This window comes from Callorhinus ursinus, unplaced genomic scaffold (genome assembly GCF_003265705.2).
Source record: "Callorhinus ursinus isolate GAN/ISIS: 27379988/994484 unplaced genomic scaffold, GSC_fseal_2.0 scaffold11, whole genome shotgun sequence".
In the NCBI taxonomy this organism is placed as follows: domain Eukaryota; kingdom Metazoa; phylum Chordata; class Mammalia; order Carnivora; family Otariidae; genus Callorhinus; species Callorhinus ursinus.
The window spans coordinates 12,823,235-12,836,984 of record NW_027397073.1 but is presented as its reverse complement, the minus strand read 5'-3'; the positions used below and the strand labels follow the sequence as shown (position 1 = coordinate 12,836,984).

General features: G+C 42.7%; 1 pseudogene; it reads left to right on the top strand.

The window, feature by feature from the left end:
• Positions 1-334: 334 nt before the first annotated feature.
• LOC112835184 (centromere protein N-like) lies at positions 335-1,546 on the top strand (annotated as a pseudogene).
• The last annotated feature ends 12,204 nt before the right edge of the window (positions 1,547-13,750 follow it).

Genomic DNA, 13,750 nt, shown 5'->3' with positions numbered 1-13,750 from the left:
TGAACAGAAAAACAAAAATTTAAATGAGGCTAGGTTAATGGGACCTCTTGGACAGTATAAAGGGAGAAAACATTCACACTATCAGAAACCCAGAAGGAGAAGAGGGAGAGAAAGGGGCAGAACAATTATTTGAAGACATAATAGCTGAAAACTTCCCTAACTTAGGGAACAAAACAGACATTCGGGTTCAAGAAACAGAGTTTCAAACAAGATGAACCCAAGGAAGTTCACACTATGACACATACTAATTAAAATGTCAAAGATTAAAGATAAAGAGAATTTTAAAAGCAGCAAGAGAAGAGACACGGCTGGTGATGTCAGACACGCCAAAGAGATGGATGAAACTGGGCCGAGTTTATCAAGAGGACCATCTTGAAAATCCCAATGACTGAAATGACGACAATCCTCCAAGCCTGGGAATTTTTGTCTGAAAGATCAGCTGCAGACCATCAACTTCTGGCAGAGAAAGGAATCTCTTGTTCAGGACCTTGTTCTGCTCTGTGAGGAGAAGGGTGCAAGTCTCCATGATGCAGCCCTATTAGACATCCTTTATATTCTGCTTCATCAGCACCAGGAAGTTTGGGATGTTTTTCAGATGAGTAAAGGACCAGATAAAGACCTTGACCTTTCTGATATGGAACAATTCAGAAGTTCACTTGCGAAAATTCTTCAGAGAGTTTTAGAAAACCTGATGGTCTGCTTCAGAGACGCTGAGGAGAATGCAGTGTGGACTCGAACTGCCTGGGGAACACAGTATAGAAAGCCAAACCAGTACAGACCTGCTTGTGTGGTGCATTATTCCCAGACTCCCCACACCTCCACTTCCTCCACCAGCTGAAGAGTAATACACCCCTTCTGGGTCAGGCACGGACCGTTGCTAGCAAGCACTAGACGACTGTGAAAATGGACCTCAGAAGCTGGTGTCTGGACACTCTTAAGACTATTGTTTTTATTTTTTTAAAGATTTTAGAGAGAGAGAGCAGGATCAGGGGGAGGCACGGGGGCGGGGGAGAATCTCCCTGCTCCCTGCTGAGCAGGGAGCCTGACTTGGGGCTCGATCCCACAACCCTGAGATCATGAAATGAAAATTAAGAGTCAGCAGTTCAACCAACTGAACCACCCAGGTGCCCCAAGGCTGTTGTTTTTAAACAGTATAATCAGACCTTTGAAACTCATAACTCTACTACACCCCTTCAAGAAAGAACACTTGAGCTGGATATGCACATGGATTCAAGTATCCTTCATGAAAACAGAATAGAAAAAGAGAGAGTCCAGAGAGTGACTCAAGAAACTCTTGGAGATTATCCTTAACCAAGACTAGAATTTGCACAATATAAGCTTGAAACAAAATTCAGAAGTGACTTAAATGGTGACATCTTGGCTGAGAAAGGAACCCCTCTGGTGCCTAATAAAGTTCTCTAGACTGCATCTTCCTGAAGCATTGACATCCTTGGCCTCAGCTGGTATAACAGATGTATCACTTTCTCCCTTCCTCACTTGCATACCCCAGAAGGGAATGAATTATTTTAAAATTAGAGGTAAATAAGATGAATGTGGTTACAACTATATTGCATATGCATTTCAGTTAGCCACAAGCTAGATGACTCCTGTTTATATACTTGTGTTTTAGAAATTAGTTTTTGATACTGACAGTTGAGAAATGTTCAATATATTGTTGGGATGGATTCTTTCCTCTTCCACTGTGCACCGCTCTCCCCCATATCCTGCAAAGCATAGCAATGGTGTTAGGTTGTTATACACGAATTTCATGGCAATCACAAGCTGAAAACCTATAATAAATACACACAAATTATAGGAAAGAGCCAACAATAACACTAAAGACAATCACAAGGAAAGAGTAAAAGAACAGAGAAGAACTAGAAAAACAACCAGAAAACAATTAACAAAATGGCAAGATGTACATACCTATCAATAATTAGGATGTAAATGGTCTAAATGTTCCAGTAAAAGACATGGGGTGTTTGAATGGATTAAAGAAGGAAGATGCATCTGTAGGCTACTTAGAAGAGACTCACTTCAGACCTAAAGACACATACAGACTGAAAAAAAAGAGGGAAAAACATATTCCATGCAAATGGGGGGAAAAAAGATGGGGTAGCAATACATATTTGACAAAGTTCAAAACAAAGACTGTAACAAGAGACAAAGTAGGGCATTACAGAATAAGAGGACCAGTCCAACTGGAGGACATAACAACAAATATCTGTGCACCAACATTGGAGCACTTAAAGAAAATGTTAACAGATAAAAAGGGAGACATTGACTGTAATACGATAATAGTAAAGGACTTTAACATCCCATGACATCAATCATAGATCATCCAGGCAGAAAGTCAATAAGGAATCCGTGTCCTTGAATGGCACCTTAAACCAGGTGTACTTAACAGATACATGTAACACATCCCATCCAAAAAACAGAATACACATTCTATTCAAGTGCACATGGAACATCCTCCAGGACAGCTCACATGTTCAGCCACAAAACAAAGCTCAATAATTTTAAGAAGATTTAAATCATATTAAGCATCTTTTCTGAACACCTTGGATGAAACTAGAAATCAATTACAAGAAAAAAAAACTGGAAAACTGCACACATGTGGCACTAAACAACCAAAGGGTCAATGAAGAAACCAAATAGGAAATTAAAAAAAAAAAAAGAGATAAATGAAAATGAAAACAATCCAAAATCTTTGGGACGCAGCAAAAGCAGTTCTAAGAGGGAAGTTTATACCAATACAGCTGTACCTGAAGAAAAAAGAAATACCTCAAACAATCTAACCTTACACCAAAAAAGGACTAGAAAAAGAACAAAGCCTAAAATTAGAAGGAAGAAAATAATAAAAATCAGAGCAGAAATTAAATGAAAGAGACAAAAAAATAAAATAAAAAACCAATAGAAAAGATCAACAGAACCAAGAGCTGGCTCTTTGGAAAGATAAAATTGATAGCCAGACTCACCAAGAAATAAAAGAGGACACACAAAATCAGAAATCAAAGAGAAGTAACAACCAACGGCACAGAAATACAAAGAACTACAAAAGACTACTAAGAAAACTTACATATCAACAAATTGGATGACCTAGAAAAAATGGATACATTCCAAGAAAAATAATCTTTCAAAACAGATTCAGGAAAAATAGAAAATCTGAACTGAACGATTACGTCATGAAATTGAATCGGTAATCAGACAAATCCCAATTAATGAAAGAGCATTCACTGGTGAATCCTACCAAACATTTAAAGAAGAGTTAATACCTATTCTTCTCAAACTATTCTGAAAACTAGAAGAGGAAAGAAATCTTCCAAATACATTCTACAAGGCCAGCATTACCCGCATACCACAACCAAAGACACTACAAAAAAAGGAAACAATAGGCCAATATCCCTGATGAACATCAATTCAAAAATCCTTAAAATATTAGCAAACCACATTCACCAATACATTAAAAAGATCATTCGCCACAGTCAGTGGGATTTATTTTGAGGATGCAAGAATGGTTCAATATCCACAAAAATCAACGTGATACACCATATTAACTGAAAGATAAAAATTATGTGACCATCTCAATAGACGCTGAAAAAGCACTTGACAAAATTCAACATCCATTCGGGATAAAAACTCTCAACAAAGGCCAAATGTGACAAACCCACAGCTAATATACTCTATGAAGAAAAACAGAGCTTTTCCTCTAAGATCAGAAACAAGACAAGAATGTTCACCCTTGTCACTTCTCAAACAGCACTGTAAGTCCTAGCCATAGCAATCAGACAGGAAAAGAAATAAAAGGCATCCAAATTGGGAAGAAGTAAAACTATTTGAAGATGACATGATACTATATATAGAGAGAGAAAACCCTAAATACTCCATCAAAAAACTACAAAAACTGACAAATGAAGTAAAAGTTACAAGATTCAAAATCTACAAAAATCTATTGCATTCCTATATGCTAATAATGAAGCAGCAGAAAGTGAAATTAAGAAAACAATCCCACTTATAACTGCACCAAAAACAATATATTAGGAATAAACTTCACCTCTTTGGTTAAAGACTTATACTCTGAAAAGTATAAAGCATTGATGAAAAATTCAAGACAATGCAAATGGAAAGACATTCCATGCTCATGGATTGTTAAAATGTCTGTACTACCCAAAACAATTTACATATTTAATGCAATCCCTATCAAAATACCAACCACATTTTTCACAGAAATAGAAAAGACAATCCTAAAACATGGATGGAACCACAAAGGATTATGAATAGCCAAAGCAACCTTGATAAAGAAAAACAAAACTGGAGGTATCACAATTCCAGGTTTAAGGTTATACTACAAAGTGGTAGTAATTAAAAGAGTATGATACTAGCATAAAAATAAACACATAGATCAATAGAAGAGAATAGGAAACCCAGAAATAAATCCACAATTGTATGGTCAATTAATATTGAACAAAGGAGGAATGAATATCCAGTGGGAAAAAGACAGTCTCTAACAAACGGTGTTGGAAAAACCAGATGACCACGTGCAAAAGAATGAAACTGGACCTCTTTTTTCATCATACACAAAAATAAACCCAAATGGATTAAGGACCTAAATGTGAGAACTTCCAAAATCCATAAAAATTTTGTTGAAGAGAACACAGCAACATCGGCCATAGCAACATTTTTCTAGATAGGTTTCCTGAGGCAAAGGAAATAAAAGCAAAAATAAACTATTGGGACTACATCACAATAAAAACTTCTGCACAGCAAAGGAAAAAAAACGACAACTAAAAGACAATCTACTGAATGAAGATATTTGCAAAGGACATATCTGATAAAGGGTTAGTATCCAAAATATGTAAAGAACTGATATAATTCAACACCCAAAACCAAATAATCCCATTACAGATGAGCAGCAGAAGAGGGGCTCTTGGATAGCTCATTTGTTGGGCATCTGGCTCCTGGTTTCTGCTCAGGTCATGATCTCATGGGTCATGAAATCAAGACCTGTGTTGGGCTCCATGTTCAGCAGGGAGTCTGCTCAAGGACTCTCTCCCTCTGCCCCTCCCCCACCCTCTCTAAAGTAAATCAATATTTTTTTTAAAAATGAGAAGACATGAACAGACATTTCTCCAAAGAAGACATCCAGATGGCCAACAGTCACATGAAAATATGTTAAACATCACTCAGTCAGGGAAATGCAAATGCAAACACAATGAGATACCACCTCACACCTGTCTGAATGGCTAAAATCAAAAACATGAGAAACAACAAGTGTTGGTGAGGATGTGGAGAAAAAGGAACCCTCGTGCACTGTTGGTGGGAATGCCAACTGGTACAGTCGCTGTGAAAGACAGTACGGAGGCACCTCAAAAAGTTAAAAATAGAACTACTCTACAGTCCAGGAATCACATTATCGGGTATTTACCTAAAAAATACCAAAACACTAATTCAAAGGGATACATGCACCCCTATGTTTTTTTGCAGCATTGTTTACAATAACCCAACTATGGAAGCAGCCCAAGTGTCCACCAACAGATGAATGGATAAAGAAGATGTAGTATATATACACAATGGAATATTATTCAGCCATCAAAAAGAATGAAATCTTGCCATTTGCAACAACATGGGTGGAGCTAGAGAGTATAATGCTAAGTGAAATAAGTCAGAGAAAGACAAATACCATACAATTTCACTCGTGTGGAATTTAAGAAACAAAACAAGTGGGCAAAGAAAGAGAGAGAGAAGTCAAGAAACAGGCTCCTGACTATAGAGAACACACTGATGGTTACTGGAGGGGAGGTGGGGGGGGGCATGGGGAAACTAGGGGATGGGGGTTAAAGAGTACACTTGGCATGATGAAAAAAATAAAGTGGCAACTCAAGGGGGAAAAAAATTACAGTGTGGGGACTATAATAAAAAAAAATTGCTCATTGAAACGAGCATCCCATCTCTGCCTACCCTAAGTGCAATCAGCCATACTTTTTCCCGAGGAGCTGAAGCCACCATGTCTCACAGGTAAGTCCCATAGGATTTTTTCCTAGCAACTTCATTAGGCATGCATTATAATCCTGTGTCCATATAATTTGCATATAATTTTCATGCCAACGTTGTTAGGAATCCTCTACTTTTCCAATTGCCATTTCACCGTGATATCCCTTGCATTACAACATACGGGGTTTTGTCCTCGTTCTACCCCATGAGCGGCACCTACTCGAAGGGACAGACCGTGCATGTTGGGGAAGGAAAGGGCAGCGAGCAGAAAAAAGTGGGCACACGTGTGGCCAGAGAGCGTGCCTTTCGTCTCCATGTCAATGTAGTCCGAGCATCATAGGGCGGCAATGGTCTCAAGAGTGCACCGAATGCCTGCTTCTAGGCAGAATCCGGATGGGCTCTCGGCCGAGGACGTTTTCTTCTTCTTTCCTGCTGGAGCTCCAAAGATGAAGGCTCCCTGATGCCCTTCCTAAGCTGTTGAGCGCCTGCATGAGTAAGCTGAGCGCCCACTCTGTGTAGAAGTGCCGGGGGAGCAGAGAGCAGCAAGAGGCCACACGGGTGAGTGAACAACCTCATGTGAGACCCTCACCATCTACCGCGGAGATGCACAGTACCCAGAATGCAGTGGGGCGGGGGCAAAAGTCACACCAGCCTGAGATTGCTCAGGGTCAACCCCGAGCTTGAAATTCTGTGACCCCCAGCCCTGCAGTGTGGTCACAGAGAAGCAGTGCTGCGTGAAGGTCCTCCTGTCCACCAGCGGCCTCCAAACTCCTGTCTGTGACTTACCTGAGGGATAATGCTGACTTTCCACCTCCCATGAGCAAACAAGGGAGAAGGGCCCACATCCCGCTGGCTGCTCCCCATTCCCGTCCAGATCAGCCTCATTTCTGCAGCGGGGAGCCAATAACCATTGCTGCTTCACCCTGGGAGGCTCTCCAGAGCCTGAGCCTCTGCCAAGTGTGCTGGGTGCCAGCAGTCAAGGATGAGGAAGACGGCCGCTGGGTCTGCATTCACAGAGCTTTAGAAGACGCAGACTCTCGGGGCAGAAAAGAACCGAAGGACGAATGCCCTTTGCTCTGCCCACTAGACACCATTCGAACCATTTTCCAGCTGTTTTTCTCCAATAGGCAGGGTTTTCTTGGAGCAGCTTGGCATTCCACACCCTGGAGATGGTACACAGCTGCTCCAGCCGCCATCCAGCACACCCGCCCGGAGCTCCTCTTGCTCGCCTGCAGTCCTTTTCTGCAAGCATGCCCATGACCATCCCCTAGACCCACACCCCCCTCGTTGCCTTAAAGAGTTTGCACCCCGTGCCCCCACACCAGCACACTGAGGCTGGGCCACACTCCCATTAGCAGTGGAGGCAGGAGACCCTCGGCATCCTGGGCTGAAGATGGGAGGGAGGTTTGAGCAAATCCTTAGAGGGGTCTCCACGTGCCCGCCCCAGGCCGGGCATGCCTCTTGGCCTCCACTGGAAATTGCCGCCTTGCTACTTGAGCTATGCTTTTGCTAGAAGCATCCTTAAGATCTCCAGGCACATGACTTGAGGTCTGCCCAGGATGCTACCTTTTTGCATCCTCCTGGGCTGTGGAGCCAGAAAGGCCCTGGTTTGTTCAGACAGCCCCACCCTGGTGGGCAGCTCCAGCCCCCCAAGCTCGGAGCTGCTCGGCCACCCTGCATCCCTGTAGCATAGGTCTTAGACCCGCATCATGGTCCCAGGCCCTCCGTTCCCTGCATGCCCCCCCCCCCCAGTTAGCTAACTCCAGCCCTTTCCATCTCTGCTCCCAGCCTCCTGTCCCGGAGCTGGAGGAGGCTATCCTCTGCTCCCCAACCCTGCTGTTCTGCAACTTCAGCGTTGCATACTCCTCCCTTTGCCTCTTGCCCACACTCCGATCTGGCGCCGAGCACATGCCTAGGTTCCTCATGTCTGTCTCTCCCCTTGGCCTCCTGGACACCTCCCTCCCAGGACTCCCACACCACGAACCTGCTGGGCCCCAAAGTGGCACCTCCTGTAAGCCTGACAGTGGCAGAAGCTGGCATATGTCCCCAAGTCCTGTCACCTCTACTTCCCAAACCCGACAAGAGAGACATTGAATAAACAAAATTTTAAAAAGACAATTATTTCAGATGTTAAAAAAAAAAGAATATAAAGGAAATAGAAGTGGGCAAAGGGATAAAGATTATTTGGCCTAAGATTTGATTAAAAAGAAGTTAAAGAGTTCTGGTCCAATGGCAACATAGGAAGATCATGAACTCCCCTCCTCCCCGGACACAAGATATATACTGCTCTTGATAGGGCCATTCCTCCTGAAGGGCTAGTGGTTGCTGCACAAGGATAAAGGGACCATGTAACATACAGCAGGAGACAAAGACAACCTAATCAAGGGACCCTACCTCCTAGCCTGTGAACGGCAGGGGGAAGGGATCGTACTGAGGGTCTGTGAGCAGATGCATCTGCTGTGGGGCACAGAAAAAAGCTGCACGTGCAACCAAAATATAAAGCAACCGTACCTATAACACTGCCAAACATTGGGAGAGCTACTGGAACACTGTCCAGGTCAGAGGGGCTGGCAAGCATCATGGCTACTACCTTGACAGTGTAGACAAGAGCAGGGTCTGCGTGCCATATGTCGCCTTGGTGCCTCTGTGAGCCCCCAGCCCGCTCCCACCCTAGATTCCCTGGATCACAGAAAAGCAGGTGCAATTTAGAAGAGCAACTAGAATAGAAAAGATGCAGTCCTAGAACTCTGCCAAATGGCAAGGGAACTGCTGGAACCCTCTTCTGGTCCAAGGGGCTAGCAAGCAACCGATTTTACATTTCCCCCCCTCCACCTTGATAGGGCAGACAGGAGCAAGGTTTGGGCACCCTAGCTGGTCTGCCATGTCAGGAAATGCTGGGACCCTAGCCCACATCAGCGACAGCTGTTCAACCAGGGTAGACCCAGGATGGCTCACACGGGGACACCACTGGTGAGCAATCACTGCAGCACAAGAGGATCTTACCAAGGTGACACAGGTGCAAAGAACCCCAGAACATTCCAAGCCTGCAACACTTTGACTCCAGGTGCCCTGCCAAGGGACCCATTGTGTAAGTATCCCAGGAACCTTGGCTTGAACCCACTTGAGCTCCAGCTATCCTGCCAGGTCAACCTCTGGTGGGACTCCACAGTTTGCACCCTGTAAAGCTTCAGCTGTCTGGCCACGGCACCCTTTGCGAGGAGAGCCGTAGGACCACCCTAGCCCATACCCACGTCAGCTCCTGCCCTCGGACACCTAGCCTATGACAGCTGTAGCTCCAGGCAGCCAAATTCTCCAGGCACCCAGTCTACACAGGAGACATTGATATATAAGTCATTCCTTCAAGTTAAGAAATTGCTGTTTTGCCTAATTCATAGAAAAGCACAAAGTTAAACAAAATAAGGAAACAGAGGAATCTGTTCCAAAGGAAATACCAAGACAAATCTCAGGGGAAAAAAATAAAACTCTCAGGTAGATAGCTTATCTCCATTTCATTTAAAGAATTCAAATTAATGTTCATAGGGCTCACAGGACTGGAGAGAAAAGTGGATGAACTCAGTGAGAACTTCAACACAGAGATGAAAAATATAAAAAATAACCAGAGTTAAAGAATATAATAACTGACATGAAAAATATGCTAGAGGGAATCCACAGTATTGGAGGGTGCAGAAGGATGGATCAGTGATCTGGAAGACAGGGTGGTGGAAAGCATCCAAGCTGAAGAGCAAAATGAAAAAAGAAATTCAAAAAAAAAAGGATAGGCTAAGGGATCTCTTGGACAATGTCAAGCAAATAAACATTTGCTGTATAGGGGTCCCAGAAGAAGAGAGGGAGAAAGGGGCAGGAAAATTATTTGCAGACGTAACAGTTGAAATTTCACCAATTTGGGGAAAGAAACATCCAGGTTCAGGAAACAGAGTTTCAAACAAGATGAAGCAAAGGGGGTACACTGGAGCATAAAAATAAAAATGTTAAAAGTTAAAGATAAAGAGAATTTTCAAAGCAGCAAGAGAGAAGGAACTAGTCCTAGGAAAACCCTATAAGGTTATCAGCTGATTTTTCAGCAGAAACGTTGACTATATCATGCTTGTCCTTTCTGGCCTCCAAAGTGCTGAACAGGAAAAAAAAAAAAAACCTACAACCAAAAATGCTCTACCAGGCCGGGTTAACATTCGAACTGAAGGAGACAGAAAGAGTTTCCCAGGCAAACACATGTTAGAAGAGTTCATCACGACTAAACCAGCCTTACAAGAAGCATTAAAAGGAATTAAATGGAAAAGAGAAGGCCATAAATTATAAAAGGAAAACATTTCATGAGTGAATGCAAACGTACAGCAAAGGTGGGGGTGTAATCACTTATGAAGCTAGCACGAAGATTAAAAGACAAAAGTAGTAAAATCAACTCTATCTAAAAAAAATTAGATAAGGGGACTCACTAAAGAATAGGTAAAATATGACAGCATATACCTACAATGTGGAGGGTGGGAGTAAAAATTAAGGCCTTCGAACTTAAGTGACCATCTACTTGATATAGACTGCTCTATGTTTCAGGTATTAGAGATGAACCTCATGCTAACCACAAGCCAAAAAACACAATAATAGATACAAGAAAAATAAAGAAAGCCCAGCATACCATTAAAGGAAGTCATTAATCACAAGAAGAGAGAGCAAAAGAAGAACAGAGGACTACAAAAACAACCAAAAAGCAATGAACAAAATGGCAAGAAGTACATACCTATTAATAATTAGGTTAGGTATAAGTTGTCTAAATGCTCCAATAAAAGACATGGGGTGTCTGAGTAGATAAAAAAGGAAGATCCATTTATAGGCTGCCTAGAAAAGACTCACTTCAGACCTAAAGACACATATAGGCGGAAAGCAAAGAGATGGAAAAGATACTCAATGAATATGGAATCAAAGATGACTGGGCTAGCAATACTTAGATTTAACAAAATAGAGTTTTAAAAAACTGTAGCAAGAGACAAGGGCATTACATAATGATAAAGGTGTCAATCCAACAAGAGGATTTAATAATTTTAAATATATAGGCACACAACATTGGAACACCTAAACATAAAATATTAACAGACATAAAGGGAGAAATTGACAGTAATACAATATTAGTAGGGGACTTTAACACCACACTTATATCAATGGATAGATCATTCAGGCAGAAAAACCAATAAGGAAACAGTGCCCTTGAATGACACATTAAACCAAATGGACTAACAGATACAGAAAACATTCTATCCAAGAACAGAATACACATTCTTTTCAAGTGCATATGGAACATTCTCCAGGATATACCACATGTTAGGCCACGAAACAAATCTCAATAAATTTAAGAAGATGCAAATCCTATCAAGCATCTTTTCTAACCACACAGTATGAAACTGGAAATCAATTACAAGAAAAACTGGAAAAAGCACAAACACAGGGAGGTTTAACAACATGCTTCTAAAAACCAATGGGTCAATGAAGAAATCAAAGAGGTAATAAAAAAGTAAAAAAACATGGAGACAAAGGAAAATGAAAACACAACAACCCAAAAATCTTTGGGACACAGCAAAAGCAGTTCTAAGAAGAAAATTTATAGCCATACAGGCTACATTAAGAAAGAAGAAAAATCTCAAACAATGTAACTTTACACCTATAAGAACTATAAAAAGAACAAATGAAGCCTAAGTTAGTATAAGGAAGGCTATAATGAAGATCAGAGCAGAAATGGAGATTAAAAACCAAACAGAAAAGAGAGGACACAAATAGGATCAGAAAGAGAAGTCACAACACATACCACAGAAGTGCAAAGAACTAAGACTACTACAAAAAATTATATGCCAACAAATTGGACAACTTAGAAGAAATGGATACATTCCAAGAAACATACAATCTTCTAAAACTGAATCAAGAAGAGGGGGAAAAAGATGGTGGAGGAGTAGGGGACCCTATTCCAACCAGTCCCGGGAATTGAGCTGGATATCTACCAGACCACTGTGAGCACCCACGAAACCAGCCTGAGATGTAAGATCTGGATCTCTACGAACAGAATATCGTGGGCGGTTGGTTCCGAGGTAGGAAGCAGGGAGCTGTGATTCTGCGGGCAGATACCAGAGGACAAACGGCAGTGGGAGGGTGCCTGGCCGTGGGATCCTACACCGCCGGTGAGCGACAGCCTCGCGTGCTGGGGACGGGGCACAGACGTGCAGACCGGTAGCGGTAGCAGTGGGGAAAGGACTTTAGGGCAGCCCCCGGGATGGAAACCCCCACCAGCGGGTCGCGCATGCGAACTGGGAGCGGCTGGCGGTTTTAGAAGCACAAAGGGCAGAGACGTGCCCTGACCCAGAGGCAGGACGGGGGCGTGGCGGAGGGGCACACAACCCAGGCCGCTGCAGTTTATAGCAGCACGGACAGAAACGGAGACGGTGTGGCCTGGAGAGCTCACTGAAGAACAGACTGCAGTCTCTCTGAGGCAGAGGGTTGGAAACGGTTTCTTCTGCTCTGACTCGTGGAAGAGACGCGGAAAGCCACCAGGGAAAGCTGCCAGAGAACAAAAGCCCCAAAAAACTGGTTCCCACTGAGCCCATCCCCTGCCACAGGGGGGCAGGGCAACTCGGCCCAAAGAGGGTTGCCTGAGTAACAGCGCGGCAGGCCCCTCCCCCAGAAGACAGGCTGGGAAAACAAGAGGCCAGCAACCCTAAGGTCCCTAGAAAACAGGTGCATCTTGCTTGGGTTCTGGTCAATAATTTGGACTCTATACATTCCCTCAACCACCCATCAACAGAATGACTAGGAGGAGGAACCCCCAAAATAGGAAAGACTCAGAGATTATGACTTATGCTCCAGATTTACAAATGGATGCAGATATAGCCAAGATGTCGGAGATGGAATTCAGGCTAGCAATTGTGAAGACAATAGCTAGGATGGAGAAATCAATTAATGGCAACACAGAGTCTCTAAGGGCAGAAATGAAAGCTGAATTGGCAGAATTTAAAAATGCTATCAATGAGATCCAATCTAATCTAGATAATCTAACAGCTAGGGTAAGTGAGGCAGAAGAACGAATTAATGACCTGGAAGACAATTTAATAGATAAAAAGAGAAAAGAGGAGGCCAGGGAAAAACAACTCAGAATCCATGAAAATAGAATCAGAGAAATAAGTGACACCATGAAGCGTTCCAATGTCAGAATTATTGGAATTCTGGAGGGAGTGGAGAGAGAGGACTAGAAGATATATTTGAGCAAATTGTAGCTGAGAACTTCCCTAATCTGGGGAATGAAACAAACATTCATGTCCTAGAGGCAGAGAGGACCCCTCCCAAGATCAAGGAAAACAGGCCAACACCCCGGCATGTAATAGCAAAACTTGCAAATCTTAGAACCAAGAAACCATCTTAAGGGCAGTTGGGGGAAGAGATTCCTTACGTACAGAGGGAGGAACATCAGAATAACGTCAGACCTATCCACAGAGACCTGGCAAGCCAGAAAGGCCTGGCAAGACATATTCAGGGTACTAAATGAGAAGAACATGCAGCCAAGAATACTTTATCCAGCAAGGCTGTCATTTAGAATGGATGGAGAGATGCAGAGCTTGCAGGACTGGCACAAACTGAAAGAATATGTGACCACTAAGCCAGCCCTGCAAGAAATATTAAGGGGGGTTCTATAAAAGGAGAAAGACCCCAAGAGTGACATACAACAGAAATTTACAGGGACAATCTATAAAAACGTCTTCACAGGCAA